Source organism: Cupressus sempervirens, chromosome 5 (assembly GCF_028749045.1).
Source record: "Cupressus sempervirens isolate cs-2001-9-10 chromosome 5, ASM2874904v1, whole genome shotgun sequence".
NCBI lineage: Eukaryota > Viridiplantae > Streptophyta > Pinopsida > Cupressales > Cupressaceae > Cupressus > Cupressus sempervirens.
In genome coordinates this window covers 8,597,501-8,612,970 of record NC_143122.1, presented here as the reverse complement: position 1 = coordinate 8,612,970, position 15,470 = coordinate 8,597,501, and the positions used below count along the sequence as shown (strand labels likewise).

The window sequence follows — 15,470 nt, the reverse complement described above, 5'->3', positions numbered from 1 at the left end:
TTAGAAAAACCACTAGTAATATGCTACCAATTTTCACTCTTCTGAAGTGAGCTATGTGAGGATCCAACCTTGTTAGAGGTTACAATGCACACTCTTAGATATGACCTAGTTAAAGGATTTCAATCACCCTATTAGGATTTAGCCTTGTTAGAGGACTTTAGAACATTTCATTAGACTGTCACCATGTTAAAGGAGTTACTAATGACTATTAGGTCAACCTTAATCCAAAGAATTTATCCAAACTGGTACAATTGTTAGAGAGTAACAACAAGACTTGATCTAATGACAATAATAACATGCTTGCAAATTACAAATCTCACATTTGGTACTCCATTCTACTTGGCATTCATCCTCTGCATTTCTAACAACTTGTTCACCCTTCAAGTATTCATCCTTTTAAGTCTTCTTTCTTTGTATGCCAACTAAAAACTCTTCTATTCGGCCACAATATGAAGCAACACCCTAGACTTCTTGTCTTCCTTAGGTTCTCACAAATGACAACTATTGCTTCTAGCCTATTATCTTCTTAAATAGAGAATTTAGATCTTTTTCTACTTAACCACAATCATCTATTTTAGGGTTAGGTAGGATACAATGAATCTACTAACTCTTCTATTTTATCCCTTCTAGAAACTTTCTCTACAATCCTCTTTGAAATCACCTCAAAATGGTTTATCTTGAATTCTGTGCCACCAACTCATCATAGTTTTCTTCCACACAAGTTTCACGTAATTCAAGAAATCAACTTTGTCAGCTCAAATTCATTAAATCTGTGATCTAACACATTTTATTGGCACTTGACTATTAATAACATTATGTTTTCTTAACAAACACTATTATATAATGCTTGACCTTAACACTTAGTTGCTCAACATCCACTAAGTCTTTACTGGTGCTCGACACATACTAACTTTCTACACTTGGAACCAACTAGATTTCTCTTGCTTGGCTCATACAAACTTTCTTCACTTGGCTTCCATTGTTTTCTATTAAGCCTGTAATGACTTTTCTCAGTTTGGATTGTTTTCTCGGTCAGGCTTGGTAGGTACACATTTCTTTACTTAGCCTGCTTCAAGTCTTTTCTCAAGTATCCTATCATTATAGCCTTAAGTAGGTAAGTAATACACTATATCATCAATGTCTTGCTTGGTCTTAGTGCTCCTTTTATACACCAAATAACCCAAACTTCCTCTAGGTTCTCTTGTTATCCTATCTTTTCAAATCTTCTTCATTAATCAAACAAATGATAGCATCCAGACCAAAGTAAGCAATTATCTCACAAATAAGTAGTAGGTTTGACATTAGTGACAAAATAATGATTGTTCCATGATAAGTTTCATTAATCTTCTTCACTTCAACAATCTCTTTTCAACAATAATGACTAACTTGGAGTCTAAGTTGAGCACCTAGGAAGAAGAAAAAGAAAATGGGATGAAATCATTATCCATATCACCAAGGTTCAAGAGTACAGGGTTGACAAATTTTTATCAAGAAAGTCAAACACGAACATAAGTGCTGATTTTTTGTACATATCGAAGACCAATCTAGAATGAAGAAACATGGTGATTGAGCAATGCCAAGATGAGTGTTCAGAATTGGTAAAAGAATTGGAATGCTTGAAACATATCCTTGATAATGACATCCATTGCATCAACGCCAAAATTATGGGCAATGAGGACCTACCTAACAAAGACTTAAAAGATATAGTAGATGCTTGCCAAAATAAATTAAAGTCTATGAAAGAGATAAAGGAAGTTTCAGTTGAAAATTTCTCTTTCATAGCCTGAGCAGATGCCATGATGGTCATCTGCGATGATTACTTGACGTTGCAAGACAAAAAATTGGAGCAGGTTCGTAGGGTAATCACTATTTGGCAAGTAAGGACTAAACTACTCAGTGTTCCTCAACAAAAGGAAATTACTAAGTTCAAAGAGACACACAAAGAATGGAAGGAAGATTGTGGAAATGTTCCCATGAACCAAGAGCATCAGGTTAATCCAACGAGTGCAAATGGAAATTAGATTAGCTATAGGGTGCCTTAGCCATTAGTTTATTGGATAATTTTGTCTTTGGACTGCTTTATGTTAACTCTATCAATTAGTATTTTCCAGTTACTCCATAAGGAGTTAGTTTTAAAAACCACTTTCGGCCTTGTGTGACTATATTTACTAGTTTGATCAACATTTTTGGGGTTGACTCTATGAACATATTCACAAACTAGTTATTTTTGTTACTTCTTTTGAATGTGACATTTTGCATATGGTTAATAGAAATGATATTGAATTTGTTGGTTCTAAATACTATGCTTAAATTATGCTTGAAATCCTATGATTTCTTTGGTAATCTAGGTTAATTTCATGTGGAATTGAATCTTGATTGTAATAGCTGATTTATTTTAACTTGCAAATAGCATCTAAATCATTATGTTCAGTTGATTTTCTCGGTATATATGATTTCTATTACATAAGTTTTAAGGTTTATTTATCAATCAATCTTATTGGAAGATGCTTTAACATGTTTATGAGAAAGTATTTTGAATATCTTTGGTTCTTTCGCGTTAAAAGATCACATTTCATTTTATTCTATTAAAATAAAGGAATTGCAATCTATTATTTTGGGAGGCAGTTGTGCCTTGGAACATAGAGAATTATTCATAGAGAACTCATTTGTTATGTGATGGTTTTTCTCGTTGTCAAATGTCTCATATGTAAAAAGGAAAAAATGTTACCTAACAAACAATATTTAAAATATTATTTGAAATAATTAATAAATATTTTAATTCAAAAATAATAATTAATCATGTTAAATAATAAATACCAAATTGTTTATTTTGAAATATAATTTTTACTTATAGTTAAAATATAAATTTTATTTACCAATAAATTAAATTAAACTTATGAATATGAATATAAAAATTTTATATATTTAATAATGTTTATAATAGTATTTATTTATTTTTTAATTTCTTAAAATAACTTTTCATTATTGATTTAGATTAGGTTTACCCGGTCAGTGTTAACACCTACAAGTTTTAATATTTTATATCAACATATAATAAAACATATGATTCAATGAAAAATATATGTATTCATCGTATCTTGGTTATCTAAATTAATTTTTTACATTAATTGTTGTTCATTACATTTATATAAATGATTCATTTTTAACACTAGTCTTTTTATATTTCTTATTGATTGCATATTGATGTAGAAACTCATTGAATATTTATGAAATCAACAAGCAAAGAAATTCATATCTAACTAATTGGTCCTAAAAATGCTCTATACCAATAAGAAGTTTAAGTGAATATATAAAGAAATTAAAAGCACCCCTAAGTGCAAATAATGAAAGTAAGAAAGGTAAAATGGGAAGCTTAAATAATTAAAAAAAAATTTTAAGGATTCTCAGAATAAGATATTTTTTCCTTTCTTTTTTGGTTACTCTCATTTAAAGGTTTCATGTGATTTTGAAGTTTCATGTAGAAGACAAAAAAACACAAAGGATTATGACTTTGTATCTCTAAAAGTAGTTAAATGAATCAAGGAAATAAAAAGAGGCTCAAATGTGGATAATCAATCACTATGTAAAAATCAACATAAGGAATCCACAAGATGCAAAGGAAGGAATATTTTTTGAAAACCTTAACAAGGATAGGGGCATCTGAATATAAAATCAAGAAAACTAAATTGAAAATAGATGAAAGAATTGAAATTTCTTCTAAAGAGTGTTATATCTCTTGTAGGCTATGAAAACTAGAGTATGACCCTTTTAATTTTATACTTTATATAGGACCTTGGTCCTTAACAAGAATGAAGGTTTTCTTTCTCCGTTCTTTCCTACACACACACACACACACACACACATATATACATACATACATATATGTATATACATTATGTGTGTGTGTGTGTGTGTGTGTGTGTGTGTGTGTGTGTGTGTGTGTGGGCCTTATTTCACAATTCTTCCAATTCAACTATGGATAGTAGAGTGATAGCTAACATCACTACTAAAAGTGAAGGCACCAATCAAAGGATAGAAGGTGCATCCTTGTCAGTTTTGTTCGTCTATTTGATTGATTCAGTTATAGGATCTTCCATATAGAGATTCAAATTGAAAAGTGTCTCTGTCCCAATTTTATTTGCAAAATAAAGAGGTTTAGAATCTCCTTAGAATGGTAGGGGAATAATCTGATAGTAGGGCCAGTAGATAAAAGATCTCCCGCAGAATAATCTGTTTAGGGGGAATGTTAGGGGAATAATCTGATAGTAGGATGGGACACATTTATCACCCTACCTCCATAATTAGCAACTAACTCTATCCTTCCTAGAACTTTAGTCCTCGGAACAATTATATACCCAAGCAGGGGTGCAGAGGGAATCATAGTTGTGGGAGGCCCCTACTATCTAAGCAGTTGGGTTAGGTGGGAACTAAGATATGGCCATTACCTCCCTCTATGAAATCAACAGGTTTCTCGTGCAGCCCTACTGACAAAACGTAGAAACATATGGAGCATTTTGAATGCAATTCCTTAATTGACCACTCTCCAATTCAACCTCTCGCCATAACCCAATTTAATTTGTGATCTGATCATCTGATTTTGGGATTGGTTCATTAGACCTTAGAAGCACCGGGTGGATGGTTCTTACTAAGTCTTTCTGAAAACTCATGCATTTAAAAATCTTTTTGCATGTTCACACTACTATGATGATGTAGAAGGATAAGCTTAGGAGGTTCTGAAAGATGGTTATGCCACTTTTGAGTTGACACATGGTTACGAGTGGAGAAGAAACCTAGATGATCTTCAAATGTTCAAGAGGACCTGCATGGAACTCATCTAGGAGATTAAAAAGAACATCATGTCTAAAAAGGACCGGATCTTCATGCTATCTAAAATCCAGGAGCGGACGAATATTGTGTGGTTGGAGGGATCTATGAGGTGGACTACTTGGGTTGACACCTATGATTATATCTTGCACTAGTGTTTTTGTTTCGCTTTCTCCCATTGAACTATGATTTTATTGTACATTCCGATGTAATATGTATTTGGTGAGGTTTGCCCTCTTATTTGTATTCTCCATTGAGATTGATCTAACTTTTATATCTTTTTTTGATCTTCTTATATATAATACAACAAAAACTTATTATAAAAGAAAATGCTTATAATTTTTATTACAAATATTGAAAATATAAAATTTGAAAATAATTGTTAAATTATAAAAATAATTTTAAATTTATATTAAAATGTAGTCAACTTAATTTATAAAATTATTGTTTAAATTCTTTTTAAAATATTATAAAACTATTGCTTCTTAAAAACTAGAAACTTCACATAAAAATATATTAGATTGTTTTTTTATATAAATTTAAAGTTAAAATTAAATAAAATATGTGAAAAGTAAAAGAGAGGAGAGATGATGACATGCCATAAGGTAGGAGGAGTTGAGCATCCAGCCAACGCCACCAGAATGCAATCACGATTGTAATTTCGTCTATAGTGACAAGTGCCAGGAAGGCAGATTTCGTTTTAATTGAAAGCAACCTTACATTGAATTCAAACTACAATCGTCGTTACAACTTCCACACCACAAATTTAGGCAGTTAATCAATGGAGAATAGTCTACCGGAATTTTCCACAACATGGAATAGTCACTTGTACAACTTCACCGTGCGTTTGGCGTTGGAATCGCCGAGAAGTCTTTAATTACGTGTTGACTCCGTTAAAATGGGCTTGGAGTCACAATGAACGAACAGATGTGTTTGGCCAGGTCAACCTTGGTTAAGCTACCTCCCAAGAAGGTTCAGAAACTGTGTGACATGCAAAAAGTTTACAGTGTAGTCTCCGGCTACATTGGAGCGTATAACCGCGATATTAAGTTATCTTCCCGTTTTCCAAGGGCCAATGATTTTGGACCAATTAATTGCTGGTCTTGCAGTTTTTACTACTAATAATTCGTAATCAGCATTTGTTCATCAAAATAATATAATGTGGGTGAACGGAATCCTTTTGTTTTCTTCCCTAGGAAAGAAGAGCATAACAAAGTTCAGAGTTATATTGGTTTGTCTTATTAGGAATGTTCGTAGAATAAGAATAATGCATGTTTTAAGGTTTTATAATATAATTTTTTTCTTTGACATTTTCTCTTACCCAAATCATCATCTAGATATTGTATTATACAGATTCTCAATAACTGGCGTCAGTTATTAGCTGTGTTGATTGACAGATTTTAAATGATATTTCTCTTATAGTATAAATTTTAATACTTATGTGATCAAAGATTCTAGATGCCCAAAATGTACCTACACCAACATTAATATCAAATGATGAGACATGTAATTACTGAGTTTAGCCAAAAGTCCTTACACCTCCCTTGGTGTAGAATAAATGAGCTCTTAACTATTCAATCATGTGCAAAAGTCAGGCAGACTCTTCTTTGATGTAATGTTTTTCAAGTTCATAACGTACTATGATTAGGCCAACTAGACCCAGATCTATTGCAAGCTTGCTTCTTAGGAGAATTGGAAGGGCAAGAAACTCCCTCTGCTATCAATCAGATCAATCTGGAAACAATTCTATTTAGTGTTGGATATGCTGAACATGGGACATAATATTTTCAATCAATTTCTGAAAATGGCAGATAAAAACATTGTATATCTGGACTGAAGACTTTTCCGAAATGAGATGGAGTGTTCTAGAAATAAATAACCTAAATAAAAATTTCTAGGAATTGTATTATTGCTATTGCTGAATTGCAAAATTCAAATAACCCCTACAAAAAATATGGATTACCAAATCATAAAACATAAATTATTGTTTAGAAAATAATTTAAAAATAAATCTATTTTCAAATTTTATAGATTCAATATTTTTTGTTCTACAAATTAATTTAGGGAACAAGTGGAAAGTTCTAGGCGTGGAATATTAATATTTGATCAATATATAAGTATAATACATTTTATAAAATAATATAAGATTCTACATATCAATTATAAATTATCAATATATGTTAACTTGAGAAAGTTTAGAAGCTTATATTTTGCATAATAATATTTTCATTTGTATGTTATATGGCTTTCTATTTGTTTGAGTTTCTCAACTCTCTTTAGACATTATGCAAAGGCTTACACTACTTGGATGGGTACAAGTGATTGGATGAAGGAAATTGCAACCCTTCCCATAAACCTTGCAAATGAGAAAAGGTCGAGACATACATCGCATTACCAATCCAAGTCTTTCCAAGATTCAATTGTTAGTGAAAAGAGTTAGGTTTTTTCCATGGCTAGTGTTTTGTGTTCTCAAAGTAGGATAGAGAAGGTAAAGGGAAGAGAGCATCAAAGGACATGATAATTGTCCTTTGACCCCATTGAAACCTTTATCATTGCAACTAACTAGGAAGTTATTTATTTTAAGACTGTGAGGTTATAGAATATGGTCAAGCATTCCTTCTAGCCATAGATTTTTCTAGAGCCAATTCTTACAAATCTCTTAATATTTTGATAGAAATGTATGGATAAAGTGGCAAGGCATTCAAATATCCTTTTGTGGTGTGATATGAAGAGGTCTCTTTATGTTCTTTATCGAAACACATGATATGCAAATAAATATTTTAAGAAGGTAGTTTTGGACCATTCAAAGATGCATACTATGTATCATTTCGTAGTCTCGAGAAGACATTACTAAAAATCCTTGCCCTATTATTCTCTAAGTTGTTTACAGTCAAGGATGTCTTTATTTTCTTGTGGGCTTTCATGTCCATATTTATTGCTTCATTTTGTAGGATTCTAAGTGTGAAGGAGACCAAAATCTTGGTACCAAGATGCACACGAGGATTTTGGATTCTCTATCTCTTGTTGTTGACACCATAAATGGCATTAATATTAATCTAGATAGTTTCATTCACTATTTTGTTCATTGAGTTATTAGGAGCCCTAATATATTTATTTTCATTTTTGATAAAAAGGTGTATATGAGAAGGAAATACACTAACATTAGAAGCCTAAAGTCCTACAACCCAAATGTAACATCCTAATAAGCTTGTTTAGGTGTTCAATTTATTCTTAGCCAACACCTATTTCAGTATATTTTTATTTTTCTACACATTTGAGTCCTTCAATTAATGCCCTTATTTATAGGTGTGTCATATTTAATTACAATACATGATTCCGTGTTTGAATCTAGGGAAGGCTATTTTGCCCTACACAATTGTTGACACAAATCTTATAGGACTCTCACCTCGTATCAAGCTTTGTAGGCACAAGAGGCTCTGCCCAGGCTCGACTTGTCAAGGCAGGAGAATAGCTGCAATAGCAAGTACCAATTTTCCACCCATCATTTTTGTTTTCTATTCTCACCATTTTTGCAGTGATGATGATAGGTTGGATGTTGAGGTTGAGGCAAATCTGAAAATTTCATCAAATATGAAAAACTCAAAACTCAAATAGGAATTGGTATTCTAATTCCACCTATTTAGGAGCTCATTGGTAGCGGGAATACGAGTGGAATAGGCATATGTAAAATCTTAAAATTTCAAATTCTCTGTTTGGGTGCACCAAATTGGAATTGCGAAAAATATAAAAAGAATACGTATTCCAATTTTGACACAAAAATGAACATTTGCAATTCCACCTAAATATGTGGATTTGGTATACGTATTCCTATTCCAGTTAGAAAACATAAATTTCTGGGTCTGTGAATTCCCCATCAAATTCTGGCTGAACCGAACTCAGTGAATAGGAATATGTATCCCTATTTTCTATTTCAGAATAACAATTTCGATTCATGCAGTCAAACAGACCCTTATAAGTGGAATAGAAAATACTCATTTTTAGACTAAAATTAGAATATGTATTTCTATTCTCAATTCTGCCCAACTAAACGAAAGTTTCGAACTTTTTAGAATTTACATATACCTATATGCGTATTCCAGTGTTATTCCCATGGTCAAACGGAAATCCTTGAAATGACTCGAGGAATGTTGTCTCTCCCATATCGATACTTGCTAATTTTGCCGCCACAGATAAAATTACAACTGTCCGGAAGATTTGGAAACGTTCTATGGTAGGTGCTTACCAAAGTCTTCTGCTCTTACCCAGTCAACCCTGCAGTCCGCTATTTATTTCCCGCAACATTTCATTCATTTAGCATTCGTTTTTTGAAGTACATGTCCACAAGTCATAAGAGGCGAGATTATTTCGTTCTTGCCATATTCATTGAGTAGGAAGTTTTGATCATCTAGGAAATGTTGTTGCAAATGGAAATGGATCACGGAGTTGTGGTTCGCTTTGTAATCTGTGTGTGTTTGTTGGGCATTACTTGTGCTGCAAAATGTGTTCCAGAAAAGTGTGGTTCTATGAACGTAAGCTACCCATTTTGGATTGACAATCCTGAGTGTGGATACCCTGGTTTCAAGGTCACATGTAGGAAGGATAAACGTAGTGGTATACTCGGTCCATTCTTTACTGCCTACCAAGATAATTCTACAGATGAATGGCTTCAAGGCTATTATTATGAAATTATGGAGATCGATTATACCGGTTCTCTCATCATAAATTCTTCTACCATCAAAGCCTCCTCCTGTAGTCCAAACAGTACCGAGTCAGTTTTCTTTCAGCCACCTAATGACGGGCCTTTCACTATTTCCATGTCCAACAAGTTCGTAGCTATTGGCTGCGACACAGTTGGTGCCTACAGATTTAATGATTCAGGAGAGGCGAGATGTGTATCAACATGTGACTCTCAAATTGATCCACCGTATTGCCGCAATGGCTGTTGTGAAATTACCCTTCCAGATAATTGGTCTTGGATAAATTTCACGGGTGGAGGAGTGTTCGGTTTGCGCAATAAGATTACCAACAAATATGATGACACTTGTGGCTTCTCCACCATATTGGACCCTTCCACCTTTACCATAGTCGACAATAAAACAAATCCCTTTTGGGGAGATGGCCTCAAGGCTTATTATGGTCTCCGCCTTAACTGGGGCATCGGGATTCAGAACTGTTCCACGGCCAGAGGAACTGCCCATAATTATTCATGCTCCTCCAAAGCAGAATGCATCGACTCACCTTCTGGACTAGGCCACGTGTGCAGATGCCTTCCTGGATACGAAGGAAACGGTTACTCTAATGGCACAGGTTGCACAGGTATTATCTACTTACTGAGAAACATTATTAGTATTATGTGTTCTTATTTATAATTATGTATCTTTCAAATATCAAAGCTTCTAATGATAATGGCGACGAATGTTCAGACATAGATGAATGCACTGTTAAAGGGTCGGGTTTGTGCGTTAAAGGAGAGGAAGGAGGAATATGCCATAATTTTGCAGGTTCCTACAATTGTTCGTGTGCAAAGGGATATTTGGGAGATGGCTTTCAGAATGGCACAAGATGTGTATCAAAAAGATCCAACTATCTCAAACTTGCAGCAATCATAGGTGAGAACGAATGGCGTGTATCTGTATGTTTTCAATTAAAACTAATAATTATAACAATATAGTTAAAAGAAAATCTTTGGTTGGTGAGATTTCAGGTTCTGTTTCTTCATTTGTTGGAGTTTCTCTGGTAGCTACTGGACTATTTTAGTGGCTAAGCGCGCGTCGTCTAAAACATGCGAGAGAAAAGAACTTCCGTCAGAATGGTGGGATGCAGCTGCAAGAACGCATTGCTTCCATGGGAGGAAGAAAAAGCCTCAGAATCTTTTCTGAGAGAGAGCTGGAAATAGCTTCCGACAATTTTTCTACAGAACTGGGAAGAGGTGGCTTTGCGACTGTACAAAGGAGTTCTTGTGGACGGCGTGCATGTTGCAATTAAAAAGCCGAAATCGATTTCAGATGAGTTCATCAACGAAATCATAATTCTATCTCATATTAGCCACAGGAATGTAGTGAAATTGCTGGGTTGCTGTATGGAGAGTCAATTTCCGTTGCTGGTATACGAATTTGTGCCAAATGGGACAGTTTTTCAGCATCTGCACTCGCGAGACAAGGAGTTGACATGGGAAGCAAGGCGGCAGATTGCCATTGAAACAGCAGAGGCAATAGCCTATGTGCATCTTCAAGCCTCTCAACCCATTTTTCACCGCGACATAAAATCGTCTAATATCTTGTTAGACAACACATTCACACCAAAAGTAGCAGACTTTGGTATTTCTCGGCTATGCCCTACAGAAGATAGGCACCTTAGTACCGTGATTCCATCAGGCACTCCAGGTTATGTGGATCCTGAGTTCGTGAGGAGCAACCAATTTACAGACAAGAGTGATGTTTTCAGCTTTGGTGTGGTTCTCGTGGAACTTCTCACTGGTTTGATGCCTCTGCTATCTAAAGAAGGATCTACATGTACTTTGTATGACCATTTTCTATCTACAATGAATGAGAACCGCCTCATTGAAATATTAGATCCAAAAGTGATGAGAGATGAAATCCAAGGGCAGATGGAAAATATGGCAAAGTTAGCGAAGGCGTGTCTGCTAGTGAAAGCAAAAGCGAGGCCTTCAATGAGAGAGGTAGTTGAGGAACTGGTTTGGATAAGGGCTGCCACAAAACAGCGGGGTCTTTATAGAGATGTTAGCCTTGTGGAGCATAGGGGTGATCCATTAAAGCAAAGTAGGCAGAATTATCAGTCTGTGCCGACAGCCAAGGATAGAACTGAGGATTATTACCATAGTTCTCCATCTATTACAGCGACTGCATTAATTCAGATTGAGATGTCAGATACATATGCACGATGATCAAGTCAATGGACGACAGAAGAAGCACGCAGGTATCGTACTCTTCGCATCTCTCTTTTTAAAAGTGGAAAATGGCCCTTTTCTGTCACGAGGTGAAATGAAATTACAACCAGGTATTTAATTATCTGTACACATGGTTTTTTTTTGTCAGTAGCAAAATTTACACTTGTTTATTCTTATTTTCATTCTGTCTATATGTGCAGGTACTTTGCAAACAGTAGCTACTGCTACTTTGTCATATATGTAGTGTGGAGCTACAGTTACATTTTGAAGTCTCCTATCCTAGTATTAAATATCTTGAAAAAAAAACAAGTTGTAATTTACAAATTTTAATGTAATAAACCATATGGTTTTTGAAAAAAACAAGTTGTAATTTACAAATTTAAATGTAATAAATGATATGGTTTTTAATGATCCAATGATGTTAATATAATTTATTTGTAATTTATAAATGATATGGTTTTTTATGGTCAAATGATGTTTATGTAATTTATTATATACTTGGTTTATAAAATTGCGTTTTGAGCTTCTCTTGTATATCTATATAGGATTGAAATTAAAAGAAAATTTACTAATACAAATAGTTGTGTTATATTGTAAATATGAAAAATGGTTAATTTTTTAAATATGTGAATGAATGTTATAATATTTTATTTTATTTTAAAGAAAAAATAATCTTATTGTGTTTAATAGTTAATTTAAATTTAGAAGTAATTTGTTATAATTAAATTAAGTAATGCAAATATATATTTGAATTAAAAGTAAATATTACTATTTAGTTTGAAATAATAGGTTGTTGGATTTTTGAGATTGGCCAATGAATATTTTTCTATAAAAGAATTTTGTGAAAATCAATACTACAATTTATAGCTTTATTTAATGCATTATTGTTTGGTGTCAAATTATGGAAATGAAAGTCTAACACTGCATTATTTCCATAGATCTTTAATACTCCAATAAGTTTACATTTATATAAAGGAGACTTACCAAAATAAAACCTTAGTAATTAAATACTTGGTCTCATAAAATTAGATATGAAGCATGAAATTTCTCATAGGAAATCACATATATGTTCATATGTATTGTTTGTATTTTATATATTCTTAATACATCATAACATTCTTCATGGGTCTATTAGTTAAACCGCAAGGAAGATGATATTGTACCATATGCTTTATTACATTCTTGTCAAAAATTTCTTAAGGAAAGGTAAATGGATTGCTAAAGTTATTTAATGTCTATTTAGATTAGTCTTTATTTTAAGTTTGAAATATTGATTTCATTTTGATATTTTCTATAAATAATGATCTCTTCTCATACATGTGTTGAAATCTTTAAGTGTAGTGTGGCTCTCACAATGAGAGCTCATGTATATTAAATGGAAAAATACTTGATGGATTGAATCAAAATAAAGTTACGAATATGGTAATGAATCGAAGGAAAAAAAACATTAAAATGCCAATCATTTTCCTAAAAATAGCTAGTTTGATGATTTTATTTCCTATGATAACCCTTAGCTCTAAAATTCTTAGCAAGATCTATATAAGGTATATGAAAAATAGTGAAGTATAGGAAAACATATGCTCTTGAACTAAATTTTTTGAATAACCAAGGGAATACAAGGAATGTAGATGTATTCTATACTTAAAGCCTAACAAAGCCTAGGAAGGTGGCCTTAGAGATCTCTTCAAGATAAAATGAGGGAAAATAAAAACTAAATCTAGACATAAACAAGACATTATAATTATATTCCATGTCAATTTACGAAAGAGAATTACTACATAGATTAATTGGTTTAAGTAGCTCAATTTAATGATTCAACATGATTCCTATTGAGGTTACTCTGAAACCTAGGGCATGATTGATGAGGAGGTTCATCAGAAGGCATCCTAGCATTAATTATCTAACAACCTTCTAGGTTATTTAGGCTATTTAATGGTCACTTTAGATTATAGCATTTAAAAACCAAAGAATCAAATCCCTCAAGTCACTCTTGCACAAATTAAAACCTTTAGGGATGTGATGGAGAACAAGATTGCAGTAACAGATGGATCAAGCTTCTTGTAGCAAGTGCCAAAAGATTCCAACTAGCTAATGCCAGAAGAATCTAGAGGTAATACTTCTAGAACTAGAGATATGGTTATCAAACCTAACATTTCCATGAAATTAGATATAAATTCTGAGAAGCAAGACATAAAGATACAACAATATTTCTTGTTGCTTAAGTTGTTAACAACATCCCCCCTAGGAAATACATGAATGATTGGACTCAAAATTTATGGGTCAAGAAATTATATATTTAATTCCCATATTTCAGATTGATTCAAGAAGGGTTGTTCCTTCTTTTTTGCAACCTCGACCATCAAAAAGATGTGGTAAGAAAGCAATATTGGAAAATTATGCAAAACATTTTCTATGCCCTACCTTGGACATCTGATTCATTTCTTGAGGAAATTGTTGCATTGTCTTTCCCTAGGTGGCCCTACCTTAGACACCTAATTTATTGCTTGAGGAAATTGTTGCACTATCTTTTCCTAGGTGGATTATTGTGGGGAAAAATCCTCCCTTCCTTTTGAATTTTATTCCTCGAGCCCTAACCTTGATTGGTTAAATTATTAGAATCGATTAGACTAACAACATTTTGTTAGACATGGATGGTCAAATCCTTATTTCTATTAATGTGGTAGTTGGTATCCCTGAAGTTTTAACCTTTGACATTGATGACCAATTATTTTCATGCCATATCACCTTCCTCAGAGGGTTTAATGTTTGTTTCTTGTGCAAGAAGGAAGGCCATATGAGAAAAGATTGCCCCATAATAAAATCCAAAAATAGGATGGATCAAGCTAATCAAAACACCAAGAACACCTATCCTACGATACAAAAGAGGATATTTTCCTAACTTCTAACTAGAAATTATAGAAAGAGATTGGCAAAGTTCAAGCTAAATTTGTAAATAAAGATAAAGAGGGTATTTTCATTCCAGACCATAAACCTCCAATAATTATTAGACTTCCAAATGTTGATACTCTTAACCTTTCCCTTGATGAACCCGAAGCGAAACCAAAATAGAGAACTGCTAACACCTAGCAACTTTCCCTTCAAAGGATTAGGAGTCTTTCTTCATCCAAAAGTAGGCCAAAATTAGTCATATGTGATAGTATTTGATTAGAGGAAGATATTGCCTACACATTGGGTGGGAAGAGTAGTGGGGTCGGTATTGAAGATACACCAATTATGTTACCCCTAGAGTAAGGGGATGAGAGTTTCATACCCAAAAATAGTGCTTCTAATAGCATTGGAAATAGTTTAATGGAACTTCAAGATACTTATGAAGGACTTGATAGATTATCTGATTTTGAGTTGATTGCCATCCTTGCCCACACTAACTTGGAGTCTATGGAAGTGCATCCACTAATGGATTGTAATGCCTCCTCCACTAAACCCTCCCTATTTAGTGTGGAATAAATTGTGATCCATTTTGCAATAGTTAACAAGGATGAAGGAATGAATATTGATTTGGTTCCTCTCAAAAAAAGGAGAAGACTTTTCCTTTAATGCCTACAAGCAAAAAATACAAAGCCAAGAAAGGAAAGCATCCCAATAAAAGGAGATGCACAAGAAGAGTGTAATAGCAAAAATAAAATTCCCAAGAATAGAGGGAGATCCCTAGGTTCCACAAATACCTTTAAAGAAAAAGAAAAGAAAAGAAAAACTCAACTACCAAGCTTCTTTAAAAGAT

The 15,470-nt window shown here is 33.4% G+C and overlaps 1 pseudogene across 1 annotated transcript; it reads left to right on the top strand.

Annotated features, from left to right (window-relative positions):
- The first annotated feature begins 9,166 nt into the window (after positions 1-9,166).
- LOC149554336 (wall-associated receptor kinase 5-like) lies at positions 9,167-12,037 on the top strand (annotated as a pseudogene). Its single transcript, XR_016365223.1, has 3 exons — positions 9,167-10,140; positions 10,248-11,760; positions 11,932-12,037. The product of XR_016365223.1 is annotated as a wall-associated receptor kinase 5-like (transcript).
- The last annotated feature ends 3,433 nt before the right edge of the window (positions 12,038-15,470 follow it).